Raw genomic sequence first — 17869 nt, forward strand, 5'->3', positions numbered from 1 at the left:
GGAGCTGAACCCCGCGATCAGGTGCAGGACTCCCTTTTGTAACGGCGCTACGAAGTCCCGCGAAGTGTTTTCGTGATTGATCGGCTGATCCGCGGCATTACCTTAACAACCTACACTCATCCCGCGTGGATCGAGAACGGCCGATATTTCGGCGCCGAGAGAGGATCTCGAAGACTCGAGATTGACTGGGACGAAGGTACAGAAGAACAAGGAGACGAGGAAGAGGAAGAAGAAGAAGAATGAGGAGAAGAGGAGAAGGAGCTAAAGCTTTTTACCAAATCAGACCGGTGCCGTTGATCCTGCAGGTATTAGCCGTCCGTTCCATTGCTCGTTTATCTTTAAACAAGCTGCCGATCAATGCTAACCATCAACGAAATTTAGCCCGGAGCTTGCAGTGGTGGTCGTTCTGAATTTGCGGAATAATCCTTCGATCAGGGTGTAACCCGGTAGGCTACACTTTTTTTTTTTCCCCCCCATACAAGCGTGAAAATGATTGACAGAATCCATTAATTAGTTTTGTCGTTTGATCGGCGGGCATGAGGGGGATTTAGCGATACTCGGTTCACGGTTGTACTTGAAAAATTGTTTTGCACAGCTACCGGGCGTGTCGAACGATTGAAATGGATCGGGGACTCGGAGTTTTTTTCATCAGAAATTTTTTTTCCACTCGCTATTTTTTGTGTTCCGAAACTTGGTATCCTCACGGGAAATTGCGTCTTTTTTTTTTTAGTACCGCTCGTCTCTTGTACATCTCGTTAGAGTGTTTCAGATAAACGTAATTTACTACTTTTCCGAAAAAAGTTTTTTCAGATCGAAAGAAAGATTCTGACGAAGTGTTGCGAATAAAATTTTTCTTTATTTCCAACGTCAAACATAATGTCAATTTACGTCACGAGGAAGACTTTTTTCAATATTAATTTAATCTCGTAAAATAGTTATAATTTACTATGAACTTTTAATTTAGGAAAATAAGTTTCTCGATTGATATATCGTGTCATGGATCGTGATCTTTGGGTTGAATATAAACGCCTGGAAAGAAATAATAATTTAAGTGCTAGAACGTGTTTCTTCATAAATTGAAAAAAAAAAAAAAAAAAAAAATTGAGAACAAGTGAAAAATCAATCGAACGCAATCTTCCACATAACGTGGAACGATCATTTTTTGACAAAATTTTTAAGGAGTGTCACGGTAGAAAATCGCTAATTATCTTTTCCCGAAACACACCCGAATAATCCACAGATTTGTCCCTTGAACGCTGTTTCATTATATCGTGGATATTTCGAAGCCTGTAAGGATAAAAGGTGGAAGGGAATCTCACGTATTCGTTGGGAAAATACACATCTTCTGGAAAGGGAAATATCGAACGGTGAATTTGAAAGCTTTTAGGTGGGATTTGAAGATGTCCCAAAATTTATCACAGAATCTCAAACCCCGTCTGTATCGATCCGCATTGATGAAACTCGTTAGTTACAGACGAAATCCAGTCAACGGTACGTAACGAGATATAGAATTTACTTCGTTTTTCCTCTTCATATATGATACTTCAAGAGTTAAAGGGGCGCGTGTCGGGTGTACGATAATAACAATGATGATGATGACGATGATGATGATGATGATGATGAACAAGTAAATAACGCTACATAGATCGAATCGCTTGGGCTTCATCTTCGCCCAGCAATTGACCAAAAAATGTGGAAACTATGTAAAATATAGTTCGGAGTCGTGCGACGGAAAATTAACCGCGCGCGTGTAGAACCGGGGGAATATTAACGCCCCTTTTTTCATCCCCCCCTTTTTTCATCCCTTCGCCCTGCACCATGCGAAACGTTTGTACCAATTGTTGTTCGCTCGGCTTGTTATACGTACGTACGTACGTATGTCGTGTATTCATATATCGAAGGGGGATTTTCCGTGGACACGCAACGTCGCTCTGCGTTCAACGCTTCCACGGCCACTGACCACGATAATCTCGTTACCCGAAATCCCCGAGAGGATAGACGTCTAGATTTATCATCCCGAAAAAAGCGTGCCTTGCTTCGCAAACGGTATTACAAGTATTACATTGTCATTCTTTCTTCCCGCATCGATGGGATTAAATTTTCTCACTGTAATATGTTGAAGCTTCGTTAAAATCGCTGCGGTCAGTTGAAATTGTACAAAAGCTTTTGAGTATCATCGTAATTTCTTTGTTATATAGGATTTTTATTATTTTATTTTATTTTATTTTTTTTTTTTTGTATGGCTTGTTCGATCGGATATTCTTGCAGAATTCGGCAACGTTTACCGTGAGACACGTGTTGCTTTTTTAATTTCTCGTTTCGCCGTTCTCAGAGTAAAAAGAAAATTATCGCGATCACGCCGAGAATGAAAATTTGACTTTTACACTGGATGTTGACGTTTTGAGATTTACAGAATCACCTCCGACCATTTTCGATACGATGGATGTCTGTGAATATTTACGGATGTACGTATGTGATCGATTTATTATGTCCGGATTTCAATAACTTTGGTCATCGAACTCAGAACTGATTAGATTTCGGCTTTGATCGGTTCGGTACTTTCTCAATTATTTAAATAACGAAATTTCGAAAGATCAAATAAAAATGATATCTTAAGAAGGGTCGAATGGATTTGAGTGAAAATTGGTGCCGTGAGGTTTTTTGCATCGCCGATCACGAATCTAACGTCAGATTTGTGAAATTTGAATTTAGCGTATCCGAAGAGCTAAAAAAAAAAATCAAACACATTGGATTTTGATGAAAATCAATGGTTCAAAGTAAAAGAAATAGTCGTATTTCCACGTAATACGATATCCGAGGGCTTTAAAACCGTTAATCACGAGTCTGAATTTCTAGTTTGAAATTCGAATTGGATATAAATATCAAATTTTTCCGGTGAATTTGTAACCCGTAGCGTGAAAACTTAAAAGTTCGAGGACAGCCTAAGGCCGCTTGTTAACTTTTCTCACTTACTTTGAACTCGATCGTCCGCCCTCCGCGTTTCGGGAACCGTACAAGAGTCTGATAAACACCGATTCGTGCGTTCGGCAAAAAGGGCTGCGGGCTTTGGCCGACCATCCAGAATGATTCTTCCGGTCCCTGCTCGCGTTCTCGAGGGCATTGCCCGACGGGTATTTATACGGGTTTGTTAAAAGGTCGTACCTACCGTTAATGAATTTCATCACAATTCTCCGGCTCTTAATAACTCGAGCGTATGGGGACCGAGGAGAATTAGAGCCAGGAGAAAGAAACAGTTCGGTGGCTGCGCAAGGATCCGAGAGCCGAAGAGATAAGTACGTACAATACACACGCGTGCGTGCGTGTAGACACGATGTCGGAGAAAGCGATCGTGGAACCAGACGATGAAAACTGAACGTGGAGCCGTGTGTGTGTTCACGGGGAGGAAAAAAAGATTGTTCGCGGCGAGCAAAGCGCGCCAGTCTGGAGCCTCTTCCACTTGACTCCATTTGGCATTCCAATGCGCGTGCATGACGGTTACGCTCGCCTTTCCCCCTTCGGTTTTAGCCCCCTTAATTCCCCCTACCCGACGTCAATCCTCGTCCATATCTTTCAATAGACGCGTCAATTATCTTCGTTTCTTCGTCCCCTCTGCACCCTCTAATCGACCACGATACCGGGCGCCTGTCTTTCGGCCAATATTCCGGGCATCGCGGATCGATGGGTGCCGCCACCCTTCCCCTCGACGACCCCTCGCATACATATACATATATCTACATCCGCACACACACACACACATATATTAGATAAGACCCGGTGTCTGTATACGGGGAAAATATTCGCTTTGATTTATTATTTCTCCCCATACCCCCTCCTCCCACGTCTCTCACAGATTTATGCCGGGGAAAAGAATGATGAGTTTTTTTTTTTCTTTTTTTTCTTTTCGTTGCCCGGAGGAATGGGATTTAAAAAAAATAAATAAATTAAAAAAAAAAAAAAAAGAAAAGAAAAGAAAAGAAACAACATTTTTTTTCCCACCTCGACTTTTGTTTTTGTTCGTGCTCCCCCCATGCCCCTGTTTTGTATAACTAATCATGATAACGATATATCCTGGAGCAGTATCTGCGTATATTACATGTATGTATATATATATATATATGTATATAGGGCGTTTTATTGGCGAAATAAAGAGAAAAAAAAATAAATAAATAATGTAAAAGAATCTTCGCTTAATATACGGGAAAATAATCTTTGTATCACACGTAAGGCACGTCCCTCGATCGACTCGTTAATTTTCTTTTCACTTATTTCTTCTCACGTTCAAGTATAATCTCGGGGACACGATGGGGAAGGAGGGAGGACTGGTGTTTTTTTTTTTTTTTTTTTTTTTTCATTCATTCTCTCTCTTTTCTTTTCATCTTGCAAATATCCTACGCTTGACTTATTTATATTCGCGGCGCCTTTATATTAAGGAAAGGAACGGAAAATTTTTGATGAAAATCATAAACGAGCATTGAAGTTTTGTGAATTCAACGTTTTATCAACTGATTCATTTACTTTTTTTTTTTTTTACTTTATTCACATGCGCCAAATCCTTCGAATACGGAACGTTGTTTAAAAAATATTGCCGATTTAATTTCCAAAGAGTCTTAGAGGAGGAAAGTGAAATTTCAGATAAGAAATTGAACGTTTGTGTTTATAATGAGAGATAATTGACAATATGATTTCGCCGGGTCAAGTATCCGTTATCATTAATCATATCGGCGATGTAGGTTTTGGCGAAGAACATATTTTATATTCATGCTATTCTAAAACACCAAGGGCGGCAGGCTTTAAGAAAAATCCTGTATTGATGCGGGATATTAACTTCCGGTCCGTAATGATCAAACGACGACGACAGAGGGTCGGAAAGCAAATTTGTAAATCTCGTGGCGATGTTTTATCGTTTCAAATTTTCTCGCCGATCGTTCCTCGGATACACGTCTCGGTTATACATTACGTACCCATTATAAAACAGAAGAGAAGAAATGAAAAAATGTAAAAAATTTTACAACGACAATAAATCGATTTGACATTCGTAAGCTGTCGTTACAAGTTTCCCCGAACCGAGTTTCAGGGTGAGGTGAGAAAGAAAGAGGAAAAAAAGAAGGGGGGGGAGGGCGGATGGAGCCGAAAAAATTTCCATAACCAATCGGAAACAACTCATCGCCCCCTTTTCGTCCCCCTCCTTTCACTCTCTCTCTCTCTCTCTCTCTCTTTTCTCCTTTATTCTTCTCGCAATCACGGCCCGGCTATAATTCTTCTTTAAGTCAAGCTTAAGCGTATATAACCAACAACGTGCCGATGGAGAATGGCAGGGAATTGCCATTAGCTCGCGGGAAATAAAGGACGGAGGAAATTGCTTTTTATAGAAAAATAAATCGGATCTTTGCTACGGACACTTTATACTGTACTACTGAATATAAAGTACAGCAAACGAAAGCGTATTGTATTTGAGTGAAAGTTGGTGGGAAAGAAATTTGTTGAAAAAAAAATTACTCAGGCATGTAATCTTGACGAAGCAATTAGATTTTCAATTAATTCGTTCGATTTTAATTTCTAAACTTGCAACCGACTAATTGGACTTTAGTTTATTAACACCGGCTGCTTGGACAATTTATACACACCTCTAGAGGGAAGTTAATTACTCGTAGTTGATAGGTAATGATGATTGTAAATATTGCAAGTCCAGCTGCACGGATAATTAAAGGTTTACAAAAAATCGACAGCATTGCAAAAGTGTTTTGTGAAAATTTCCCGTTTCTTGTTTCGTTCGATGATGCCTGACAATTATGCCCAAAATTAATGACTGCACTTCGATACGATACGAGGTGTGAAATCGTGCTTGAAACCGCTTTAATTTCAACGTGCGAGTTATTTCGCGTTTCGAATGGAAATTAAATTAACCACGCGATATCACGTTATTTTACGATTGCAGTTTATCGTGATTCACTGGTGAAAGAGAAACTGTATGAAATAAAATTGACTAATAACACGTGTCCTCTATTTCTCTCGCCTTCTCTCTATTTTTTTTTTCTTTCTTTCTTCTTACGAAGAAGAAAGACACCCAAGGATGGAGAAATAAGGAGAAGAAGGGACGGCGTCGGGATGCTTAAGTGGCGTCGTTTTAGTGACCTTTAGAGACTAACCGTAATCTTGCAGCAGGGCACTAAAAGCTAACGTCCGTACGGCGACGAGAGCCGAGCTAAGAGGAGACAGAAAAGCTCTCGCCTTGGCATCTGGCTCGTAATTTGTAATTGTAAGGAGAGCAAATGATCGGTCTTCGTCTGGAGGAATTGAGAAGACAAAGAGACTGAAGGATGAAAAAAAAAAAAAGAGAAATTTACAACTTGCTTCATTTATATTCCACTCGCGGTAATTAGTCGTCGCAATAAATTATGTCTGTACATTTTTCTACAATTGTGCGTGAATTTCGCCCGCGAATAGCTTGTAATAATGACGGTTTTTCTTATCGAAGGTAGTCTGTGCGGACGGGGTTGAAACTCCACTGAAATTTTTAGTTTCGGTTACCGCTCGGTCCTTGACTATATTCATTTTTTACCACAATCGAAAGATATAGTTCTCGGTACAAAATGAAAATTAGTTTTCTGGCTGTCACCGGAAAGTCTAGTATCCGTTGCTATTCTTTCTCATTACGATCACTGTTGCTAGATTTCCTTGCAAGAATAAATTGACGTTAAAGCCTTGTTTAACTAAAAAAGTAGAGTAAACCTTAGAAACTGATTCAGCGTTGCAATAACCAAAAAAGGATCGATATTCAAACAGTTTTTTTAACGATATCTGTTTTACTGAATTTTTCTAGTTACTATAAGAAATGAAATTTTTCTCAGTGTCCGAATATGAAAAGTTCGAAAAGCGACAAATTCCGAATTTTTGAGTGTGAAACTTGGAGTATAAAAATCAAACTTTGACGGAATATCAAAGTCTCGAATGGTGGGAAACACGATGGTCAAAGTTCTGAAAATGCGTAAATGAGAAAACTTTAAAATCCAAAATATCGAAACTCCGAATAATCGAAGATTTTCAATTTTGTGAATTTCTTATTCAGTGATATTTCAACACTTTGGTCTTTCTTTGTTTTGGATTTTTGATTTTGATTTCCGCCCATTGGAAACTTTGTCGTTTCTTCAAATTTCGATTTCTCTGCTTCAAGTTTCGCCACAAAATAATTGGGAATCAGACGCTTTCGGAACTTTTTAAATTCGTAACTTCAACCGCGCCCCCAGTGTGTGCCAAGTGAACATGACACGGGATAAAAACATCTCATCGACAAAATTTCTCCCTCTCGCTGCAAGGGATTCAAGTTTCCCAAGTTATCTGCACCCTCCATTGTTCGGCACGTATTTTCTCGCAGCGACATCTTCGAAGTCTTTGTCTCGCTGCCCTTGTCCTTGCAGCGCAACATCGAGACAGTCTTTCCTCCGTTCCTCCCTTCGACTTGACGAAGCTACGGCGGTAAAAAAAAAATGAAAAATAAAAAATAAAAAATAAAAAATGCAAAAAATCGCTCGCACATATCGTGCAGCCTGCGTGTGCAAGGCAGGTTCTCGCTCATCGTCTTCTCTTGAAAACACTCGACTATATACGCCGTGTGCAATAGTCAGGCAGGCATGTATCTGCCCCTACTTGTCTCGCGGGTATTACGTGCAGGGGGCAGGAAAGAAGAGCGAAACGTGAAATAAAAAACATGAACGCACGAGAGTGGATGGTGGAAACTCGAGTACCTACCTATCCTATACCTCTATACCGGCACGAGTGACGATGCGGAGGGAAAGGGATATTTTTTTTTTTCCGACGAAGAAGGAACGATAGTTTTTCCTATTTTTATTTATTCGTGTTTTTTTTTTTTTTTTCTCTCTCTCTTCTTCTCATTCGCTTTTTCCCTCGTTGCGAAAATTGCCTTTTCGCACAGAGGAGATACTTCTTCTCGAATCTGTTTCACGTTACTGTGCACAATCGATGTACGCAACGTATGTGTACACTGAGAGAAATTTTTAGTTCCAGTTAAAGCTCAGTCCTTGACTATTTTCATTTTTTACCACAATCGAAAAATATAGTTCTAGGTAAAAAATGGAAACTAGTTTTATAGCCGTTACCGGAAAGTCTGGTATCCGGTACTATGCTTTCTCATTACGATCACTGTGCTAGATTTTCTTGCAAGAATAAATCGACGTTAAAGCTTTGTTTAACTAAAAAAGTAGAGTAAGCCGAACAAACTGATTTTGCATTAAACGATGCCTGTTTTACTGAATTTTTCTAGTTACTGTAACAAATGATATTTTTCTGAGTATACATATGTATATACTTGTACCGTGAAAAACGTTTAAGGTATAAAAATTCTGTCACGTTTCTGTGTCAGTCATTTTCGAGGATATGAAAATGCGCAAGTTTCTTATATTCATCCATTTCGCTCGGAGTTCGACGAATATACTCGGCGAAGTTTATACGCGATTGAAAGACGCGAATTACAGTTCGTTGTAAAAACTTATCATACAATCGCGAATTCGTGGTAAAAGTAAGAAGAACGACACGCTTTTCGAACTATCAACATTTTTTATCAAACTCTTTCCGTCGTATTATTTTTCGAAGTGTACGAGTCCCGGTGTAATAATCGAACAACGGTTCTGTTTGTAAACGTCGAAATAAAAGACAACTTTTGAAAAAGGGTTTAAAATGGGGGAAGAGAGAGAGGCCCAAAAAAAAAAAAAAAAAAAATCAAAGAAAACTACGAAAAATTAGAGGAATCCCAAAACGAAGGAATTAATTGAAGGATAAATTGAAAAACGACTTCGGGGATATAGGCATAATAATAATAATAATAATAATAATAATAGTAGTAATATTACTATTAATAACAGTAATGAGAATATAATAGTAATTTAATAACGAACATCGATGATTGAAAAAAGTCAAGGTTTTTCACGGCACTGCAGCGAGAAGTGAAAGACATTTTTATTTCCGGGAAAGACGGGGCTTCGTTCTGGAAGATAAATTAAACCTTACTGCGGCACAGAGAGGAAAGAAAGACTTTTATAATAATACAGTTTAAAACCCGGAGACGTTGAGAGCGTGAAATAATTTCAATTTAATCCCCCCGGTCGCGGCGTCTGTAAAGGACGAGGGACGCTATTTTACGGAGGGTTTAAATGACAGTCACGCCCAGTCAAATCCCTGACGAAACTTACTTCGAATTAAAGCTCATTATTAGAAGTTTAAGATGTAGCTGTATATACATGTGTTTATATATAATATAATATATATATATATATGCGGCGTGTGTACGTGTAATGAATTTATTACATGGAAACTTGCCGGCAGCTTACGCAGAGTAGGTGAACTTTGTACAACATGAATTGCGCGTATGGATTTTCAGATTGTTAATCCTCGAAGTAGGATTGAAATTTTCAGAAACATCTTGCCGTTAATCGGAAAATTATTATACAAGACGAAGTAACTTGTTTGCAACGACGCCCGCTACGCGTGTTAAAAAAAGATCCACGGGCGACATTTAACTCTCGAATTCATGGTTCGAGTTCCATTTTTCTTCGTACCGTGAACCTTTCGTCGGCTGGATCAACCTTCAAGCTGCGCAACTTACCGCGTTGTTGTAACATCGCGGTGTTAAACCGGGGTCATCGGAGAACGAAAGTAAAAACTGAGATAACGAAGTAAAAAAATTCTAGGATAATCTAACTGTTGTACTTCGAGGCAGATAAGTTGACTTTGTATGAAAAATATAATGGAATTACGACTTGCCGAATTTTCAATAATTTCAGCTGATGAAACCTTGCGATGGGAAAAAGGTATTTATTTGATCGAGTTGACCTAAATATTTGGAAAAAGGACGGATCGACGATTTTTACGACGCATAATTATTCATCTTGAATAAAATCAGATTATTTTTCATCTTTTTCATATCGAATTCAAAGCAAAGACGCCACGGGGTCGTTTGGACCCCGATACGCAGCGTTAAGAGTCAAAGACAGGAACGCGATAACGCGGGACAAATTCGTCCTTAATCCTAAGTCGGCCATTTTCTGATGAAAGGGGAACTCCGCAGGCAAGCTTCTCTTTAGACCACCATAACCCTCGCATACGTATCGCTTGACGTCACGACGGGTGTCATTTTACCCGCGTATGACGTCGTGATACGTAACGTCCCCGTTTAGAGTCGAAACCGTATATTATCTCGACTGTGTAGGATGTATATCAGCCATATTGTACCTGCCGTCAACCCTTAGACCTACACGTTTAACCCTTTCGCTACGACTCTGCGGCAACGCAGAGGGAAATTAGTTGCCTGTTTAGTCCGGGGTGTTGGTTTTAAACCCCTCGCTTGTATAGTTCAGGGCTGTGTTCTCTCTTGGTAACAAAAATAATTACTTGTTTAAATTACCAATTTTTGAGGATAAATTGACCGGATCGTCCGGACGGAAAGATGCGAAAAAAGAAGAAGAAGAAGAAAAAAAAAAAAACGTTCAAACGAAGAAGTCTAGGTACGTGTTTTGTCTTTTTTTTTTTTTTTTTTTATCATAACGTTTTTTTACGCATACGTATACGAACAACGCGAATTGGAAAACGTTTTGTAAATACAGTTGATTGTTTTTTTTTTTTTCTCAAGCACCTACACGCTCAAAATTTTTTTCCCTTGTAACGCTGTCGTTGGAAACAAAAATTTGTAATCTATTCTCAACGGGATGAATTTTTTCTTTTCTTTTCTTTTTTTTTTTTTTTTTTTGCTCTCTCTTCACCGACTCGACAAAAGAAACGATTTTATCTCTAATTAAACCCGCGCGTCTGGTTTGACAATCAAAGCGTAATAACTGTCCCGGAATTATTTTCCGGGCGAGTCTCCCCTTTCTCATTTTCCACTCTTTATTATTTCTTCGAAATTCTAATTAGGCAAATGAATGAGTTTTTTTTTTTTCTTTTTTTCTTTTTCTCATCCTTCCGTCTCTTCGTCGTCACGCCTCTCGTGCGCCCCGTGCCGTTATCTCGATTCTCCAGGTGAGGGAAAACTCGGTATCTTACCGCTTAATTTTCATACATTATAAGCGTGAAGCACGTCAAGGAACCCGAGGTATAATGTATAGGAATATAATAAGACGCAGTGTAACAAACCTTTTGCCCAGATAGCAGCTGCTGTTCTCTTGAGTTTCATGTATTCTGGATGTGTGTGCGTGCGTGGGTGTGCGGGTGTATGGGTGGTTCGTTATGCGTACATGTCTCTAGGTTAACCGGAAAATTCAGGCAGTATAACAAGCTTCGAAACTTTTCTTCCCACACCGAACATTATATATATATATATATATATATATATATATATATATATACATATACGTAGACATACACCGACTTGTTCTTCTTCTTCTTCTTCTTCTTCACCTTCTTTCTTGAATCTAGTTAGCGTGGGTTAGCAGCGTTGCTGTTTTTCCGCACCTTTAATCGTGGCAATAAATATAACTAATATCAAACATCCGCGACTTTAATAATAGCGGCAAATATTTTCTCTAGTAATAAATTTCAGACTGAACGTTCGATGCTTTTTTATTTTATTGTTGGTATTGTACTTGATAATACGAGTAAATTGAAAAGACACAGGTACATACACCAAAGAGGGTGTGTTTTGCGGGCTTGTCGGTCGCTTATTTACACGAGTATTATATATTTGGATGAACCCTGAGAGAAATTTCATTTGTCACAGTAACTAGAAAAATTTAGTGAAACGGGTATCGTTGAAACAACTGTTCGAATATCGTTGGAATTAGGAAAAACGAGGTAGGCGTAAACATTTTGCGCTATCGTCGATCCTTTTTTGGTTATTGCAACGCTGAATCAGTTTGCGGGGCTTACTCTACTTTTTTAGTTAAACAAGGCTTTGACGTCAATTTATTCTTGCAAGAAAATCTAGCAACAGTGACCGTAATGAGAAAGAATAGCAACGGATACCAGACTTTCCGGTAACTGCTAGAAAACTAATTTTCATTTTCTACCTGGAACTATATTTTTCGATTATGGTTAAAAAATGAAAATAGTTAAGGACCGAGCGGTAACCGGAACTAACAAATTTCTCTCAGTGTATATACCTAAGCAGTGAAACTCGATGATAGATTAATTAATTATTCGCGATATTCGAGCTTTCGGCGAACTTGCAGAGCTTCTCAATCTACGGCATGTGTTCTATGCGGAGGGAAAATTGCCGGGTTTCTTTTATACCGCACGTTTCTTTCTCCCCTAATTTTTCAACCCCCGACACGTTCACCCATCGCAGTCTGTTCATTACTATAATTACCGTACGCGCCGGCTTTTCACGTATGTACGAACGCGTGTGTTTGCATATACATGTATACAAATATACAAATATACAAAGTGTGCTATACATATCTGTACATATATATACGCACGTATAACACGAAGCGTGGAAAATATCCCTAGGATACGTACCGCGAGCATTCGCATTCGCAGAACGCGTAAAACACGCAAATACTCGAGGATAGGTGTACAATAATGGCGATAACAACGCGACGATAAGAAATAATAATGACTTGATAATAATAATAATGATGTTAACAATGATAACAACAACAACAGTGATAAAAAAAATCATAACACGTCAGATACGTGGGTGAAACGGTTCGACTTTCTCACTTTCAAGATAGAGAGGCTTGGTTCCACGGTTTATTTATTTACGGACGTAATGTAAACCGAGAGAGGGATTTGCGTTGATGGAGAGGGAAAAAAAAAATTTGAAAAAAACAAATGCGGAAAAATGAAAGAAAACAACAAGAAAATACCGTTACTTTCACCTACTTTGCATTTATACAAATTGTATGTATATGTGGTATATATGTATGCATATACGTACGTTTTCGCGGCGTTGTTTGCTTATATTATACGCACGCAAGGGTTGTTTTTCATTTACTTGTTAATTTATTGTTACTCGCATCGCGCCGACTGTACGGAAAAGAGAGACAAAACGATCTTTCCCTATCACTTGGTGTGCGTGTAATAATAACAATGAAAATAATGGTAGTAATAATAATAATAACAACAACAATAATAATAATAATAATATCCACTCGACCGCCGCCTGCGTGATACATTTAATATTTGATCTAAAGTATGTCTGCGTATTGTTACATTATATAAACCTGAGTCTCGTTGAAACGCTCGATATGCTTACACATGTGTACAAATATATGTATATGGTATATAAATACATACGTAGTGGATAAGGAAAAAAATTCACGACCCTATAATATTTATACGGTTTTACCTTTGGGGTCGTAATCTTGCTCGCTTCCATAGGTGTATTATTATTTAGTGGATGATAAAACGAGCGGGATAAAAGCAGCGGGGTTTCGCGCGATTTGACGATGATACGGGAGGAATGATCGAGCGATCGGCCGATCGAAGATTCTCTAGACAGGGGGAAACGATGATATCGTCGGAAATACGGGGAGAAGAATCGACGTTCTGTCTCAGAGTTACACAAGACGAGGTGGCCGAGTGGTTAAGGCGTTGGACTGCTAATCCAATGTGCTCTGCACGCGTGGGTTCGAATCCCATCCTCGTCGGTTGATCTTTTTTTTTTTTTTTTGCCTTTTTCTTCCCTTAACCTTTTTTCATTCTTCTCTTACTATTACAGATTTTTCCATCGTTGACATTTTATTTAACGATTTATTGTTATCCTCGATGTTATTATTTTTGTACAATATTTTATCGTTTCTCCGAACTGCACTGGCAATGAGAGAAACTTTTAAATGTTAAATGTGTTATATATGTGGAAGAGAAAACTCGGCACTTTGAGTCTGTATCGATGTTTTCTTATCGCTTTTACGAGCCCTGGTTGTTCGTATTTATAGGAACGATATCAATCTTGACGCGGTGTTTGACCGTGTTTTTTTATTAGAAGTAAGTACAGTTAATTTAATCAACCAGTATAATTGAATTGTTTACCATATCGCGTGTGACACTTTTTTCTTTTTTCTTTTTGCATATTTTATAAGTACGACATTTGTATAAATGATGATCGTTTTTGTCATGTCTGTTCGGACACTTGCGCAAATACATTATTACGTGATATCGCAGCTCCGTTACCCGAAAATTCGTTTATCGTTATTATAATTTACATTTGTAAACAGCGTTCGTTTTTGTTCAAGTTGTATTACGAATTATTATTCGATTTTCCAATTTCAATAGATGTTTCCGTTTCACGCTATGGAAATACGTGTAAATATTATCCACCTGTAACGGATAATCGGAGCAATGAAAAGAATAATTAATTTACACCGACGGATATGCTAAATTAGTTTTTTCGGTCATTTGAATCGCAATGATTTATTTAAATCTTTTCTAACCAAATATTGATATTTTTTTTCTCGTATTTCGAACGATATCGATAAATTATTCGATGGTGATAAAAATCGTTCGTTCCTTCGAGGATCGAGCAAATTTGTAAAATTGAGACAAATCTGAGAAAATTAGTTTCTTCTTTCAACATCCGGTCAATATTGTTTGTAAAATCAAAACAAAATATCCGAATCGATAAAATAACATCACTTTTTTAATTAATTAATTTTAATTCTGCAACGAATGATTTGATTGGATTCATAACGGAACGTATGATTATTTCGTACGAGGGTGTAAATATTTACTGAATTTAAACTAAATCTGCTTTCGCAAATTTTGTACACTTTGTACTCGTGACGTGTATAAAATATTATCGACACATCCTACATTTCTTCTTCGTATCTGATGATTTTGATTTTTGATATCTATATCCTCCACTTTTGACAAATCGTTTGTTTTTGCGTATTATGTTCACCCTGGAGCGAAAGAGGATAATTTTTTTGGCTCTTTTTCATTATTCTCGCGTTACTTATGCACCCTGTGCAAAAGAGGCAAATGGAATGGCAAAACATAAACAATGTGGTTTTAATCCGTTTTAACAAAAGGAAATAATAATGTTTCGCAGCGAGCAGCTTTTTCGATTAATTACGTCCTCGTTAAGCGAGATTCACGAAGTATAATTATCACACCGCCTTATGAAGCTCAGAAATTACCAAATTAATTGAATTATTAATTATTTAAATCCTGAATACAAGAGAGAGGAACTTTCTTCTTTAGAAAAGTGTACGTATATATCTATCGAGGTATAATCTTTGCGCACGAGGTTCGGATTTGAACCCCCCCCCCCACCCCTCGTAAACGGCATTAATTTCCTCGAGTTTCAATCCGAGAAGATCATTCAAGAATGGTCTCTCGCCTTTATCGGCATTCAACGGAGGATCGAATACTGGCAAGATTCTATTATCGCGATATAATTTGCGCAAATTGGATTAGAAAATAAAGAATTCTTTTATCCTACCTTCGTTTCGATTAGAGGAAAAAATCACTTCCTCTCATCCTCGCTCTCGGCTATTTTCATTGCAAACATCGCTGTGTAAATAGATCGAGGAGAATTTCATCCCTCTTAACTGAAATTACAAAATTAATCATCGGTCATCTTCTCGAATTAACGGACTGTGCTGGTGTTACAACGAGTCAAAAAATTGCTGATTCTCGGTTTTTTTTTCTTCTTTTTTCGATGATCAAAATACGCTGATCGGTCTGATTTTTTTTTACGTTAAATCAAAGCACTCGTGAAGAACGGAAAATAAATTTTAAACGTTTGGTTTTATTTTGTTTACATTTTTTTTCAAAGGTTTTTTTCGAAACGTGGTTTTTCAAAACGGTGTTCCCTCTCAAATTGGAACACGAAATTCTTGGCACGTTTTTTTCTCTCGAAATTTTCACATTTCTTTTTAAACGAAAAACTGTCGAAAAATAGGCCAAATTCGACACTTGAAAAAAAAAAAAAACCTGTATAGGTAAGATAGCGGGTTTGGATCAATGATCTGTTTACAAATTCTGTTTTATACAGTATTTACGGCCAGAATCGTCGATTTATACCGCTAGAAGTCACTTTTTTTTTTTTTTTTTTTGGAAAGCACTTTTCAACCTGTAGAGAAAATAAAAATGAACGATCAAAAATTAACTCTCTGTTCTTCGAGGGTGTTTTGATTTCCCATGAAAAAACAAAAATCAGGCCGATTAGCGTATTTTAACCGTCGAAAAAAGAAAAAGTAAAAAAAAAATCGCAAAAATCAGCCATTTTTTCGACCCGTTACGCAAGTGCGGTCCCTTAAATCTCGACAGTCGATTCGCACACGAGCATTTGCCAAAACGGCGTCGACGTTTTTTGTCGCTACGAAACGTTGTTCGTTTCTTTTTTTTTTTTTTGTTTTTTTGTTTTTTTTGTTTGTTTTTTTTTTCGTCCTTCTTCTTCCCTCTTTTTCTCTTTCATAACGAATTCGTTTCATCGCATCCTCGCACTCTCACAACCAGGTATTAATCCCTGAGCTTGCAACCGTCCCGGCAAATCGCGGAAGTGCATTCAGCCGGCAGATAGTCCAACACAGTTTCAGCCCTTGCGGGATGCTTCGCGCTTCTCTCTCTCTCTCTCTCTCGTCAGCTCATCTCACGTGTCTCTCGTGGCGCAGAATGGCGAAGGGTAGAACAGAGGCTCGGGATTCAAGTCACAATGTGTCGCCGCTATCTCGATTCAGACAATAAGCGAATGTGCGCACGTAATACTGGCTGCAAATGGCACGTGATCATCGTATTCATATATATGTGTATATATATATGTATGTATATATATACATACACGTGTAACAACCTACCCGGATGCATTGCATTGCTCTATATAGAACTGCGTTGGTTGAACACACCGCAGTTTAATGACGAATCCCAGTTACGCGTTTGAAATTAATTTTCAATTCAAATTCGACGCTTATCGCTGAAGTTGGCGAGGAGGAGAACCTGCACGTAATACGTGTTACATGGTAACGAAAAGCTTTTATCCCGTTGCAGCGTTGTAACGGATGCTAATTGCAGACGTGACTTTGTTTTTTCTCCTTCATCCACGTAATGTAAATGGATGCGATATTTTTACACGATCTTCAATTTCCTTTTTACCTCAACGATTTTTATCTATAAATGTACACGTTCTCCGACAAACTCAAGTCAATTTGCAACGCATAGAATCGTGTCGTTTATATTGACCGTACATTCGTGAACAATTATTTGGATATTCATCGGAAAGGCGTGGATAATGCAGCCATGCAGTGGCGTATCGCATTCTTTCTAGCTGGTTAAGCACGCAGCAAATGTCGAGTATTATAAACCGATAATTTATAGTTCTACGGTGTAGAAAATACTGACACGGGCTATAACGACGTAGAAAAATTCGTTGTCGATTCGGAAATTCAAGGTATGCAGATTATGATTTCGTTACGTTAACGCTACCAAATTCATTTCCAATACCTACGTCCTACTTCTTGCGCACAAGTTGGCAAAGAGGAAATTTTTCTTACAACGTGTCACGTTATACGGTAGTATCCATTGTAACAAGCGGATATCCGAGGACGGGAGATGAGCCTCGGGGTAGAACGCCAAGGGCTGTTCGGTAAGCCGGGGATCCAACATCCTCTTATAAGCTGTCACCAACACCGCGCGTTCACCTCGAACACGACGTCAATTAGTCGACTCCGGGTGTGACGGTTAGACCCAGTAACGCGTTTCATCCAGCGTTTCACTCGACTCCGTGTCGGCGTTTCTACGGATTTTGAGATGTCATACGGCAAGCGTTTTCGTCGAGTGCGATGACGGGTTTCTTCGATGCGTTTTTGGGCATTTTTACAGCGGTGAAGAGGAATTTTGAATTTTCGTATCATCTGTCTTCCAGATGTGAAGTTTTGATCTCTTCCACGTGAACAAGATGATAAGAGAGAAAATGGTTTTATTA

The 17869-nt window shown here is 38.4% G+C and overlaps 1 protein-coding gene and 1 non-coding gene across 2 annotated transcripts in view; both read left to right on the top strand.

The window, feature by feature from the left end:
• Window positions 1–17869, top strand: part of LOC124182168 (matrix metalloproteinase-2-like) — a 153876-nt gene that overhangs the window by 96276 nt on the left and 39731 nt on the right. The gene's annotated exons all lie outside the window — the stretch shown is intronic.
• Window positions 13514–13595, top strand: Trnas-gcu. Its single transcript has one exon. It is a non-coding gene; the product is annotated as a tRNA-Ser (tRNA).

This window comes from Neodiprion fabricii, chromosome 5 (assembly GCF_021155785.1).
Source record: "Neodiprion fabricii isolate iyNeoFabr1 chromosome 5, iyNeoFabr1.1, whole genome shotgun sequence".
Classification (NCBI taxonomy): domain Eukaryota; kingdom Metazoa; phylum Arthropoda; class Insecta; order Hymenoptera; family Diprionidae; genus Neodiprion; species Neodiprion fabricii.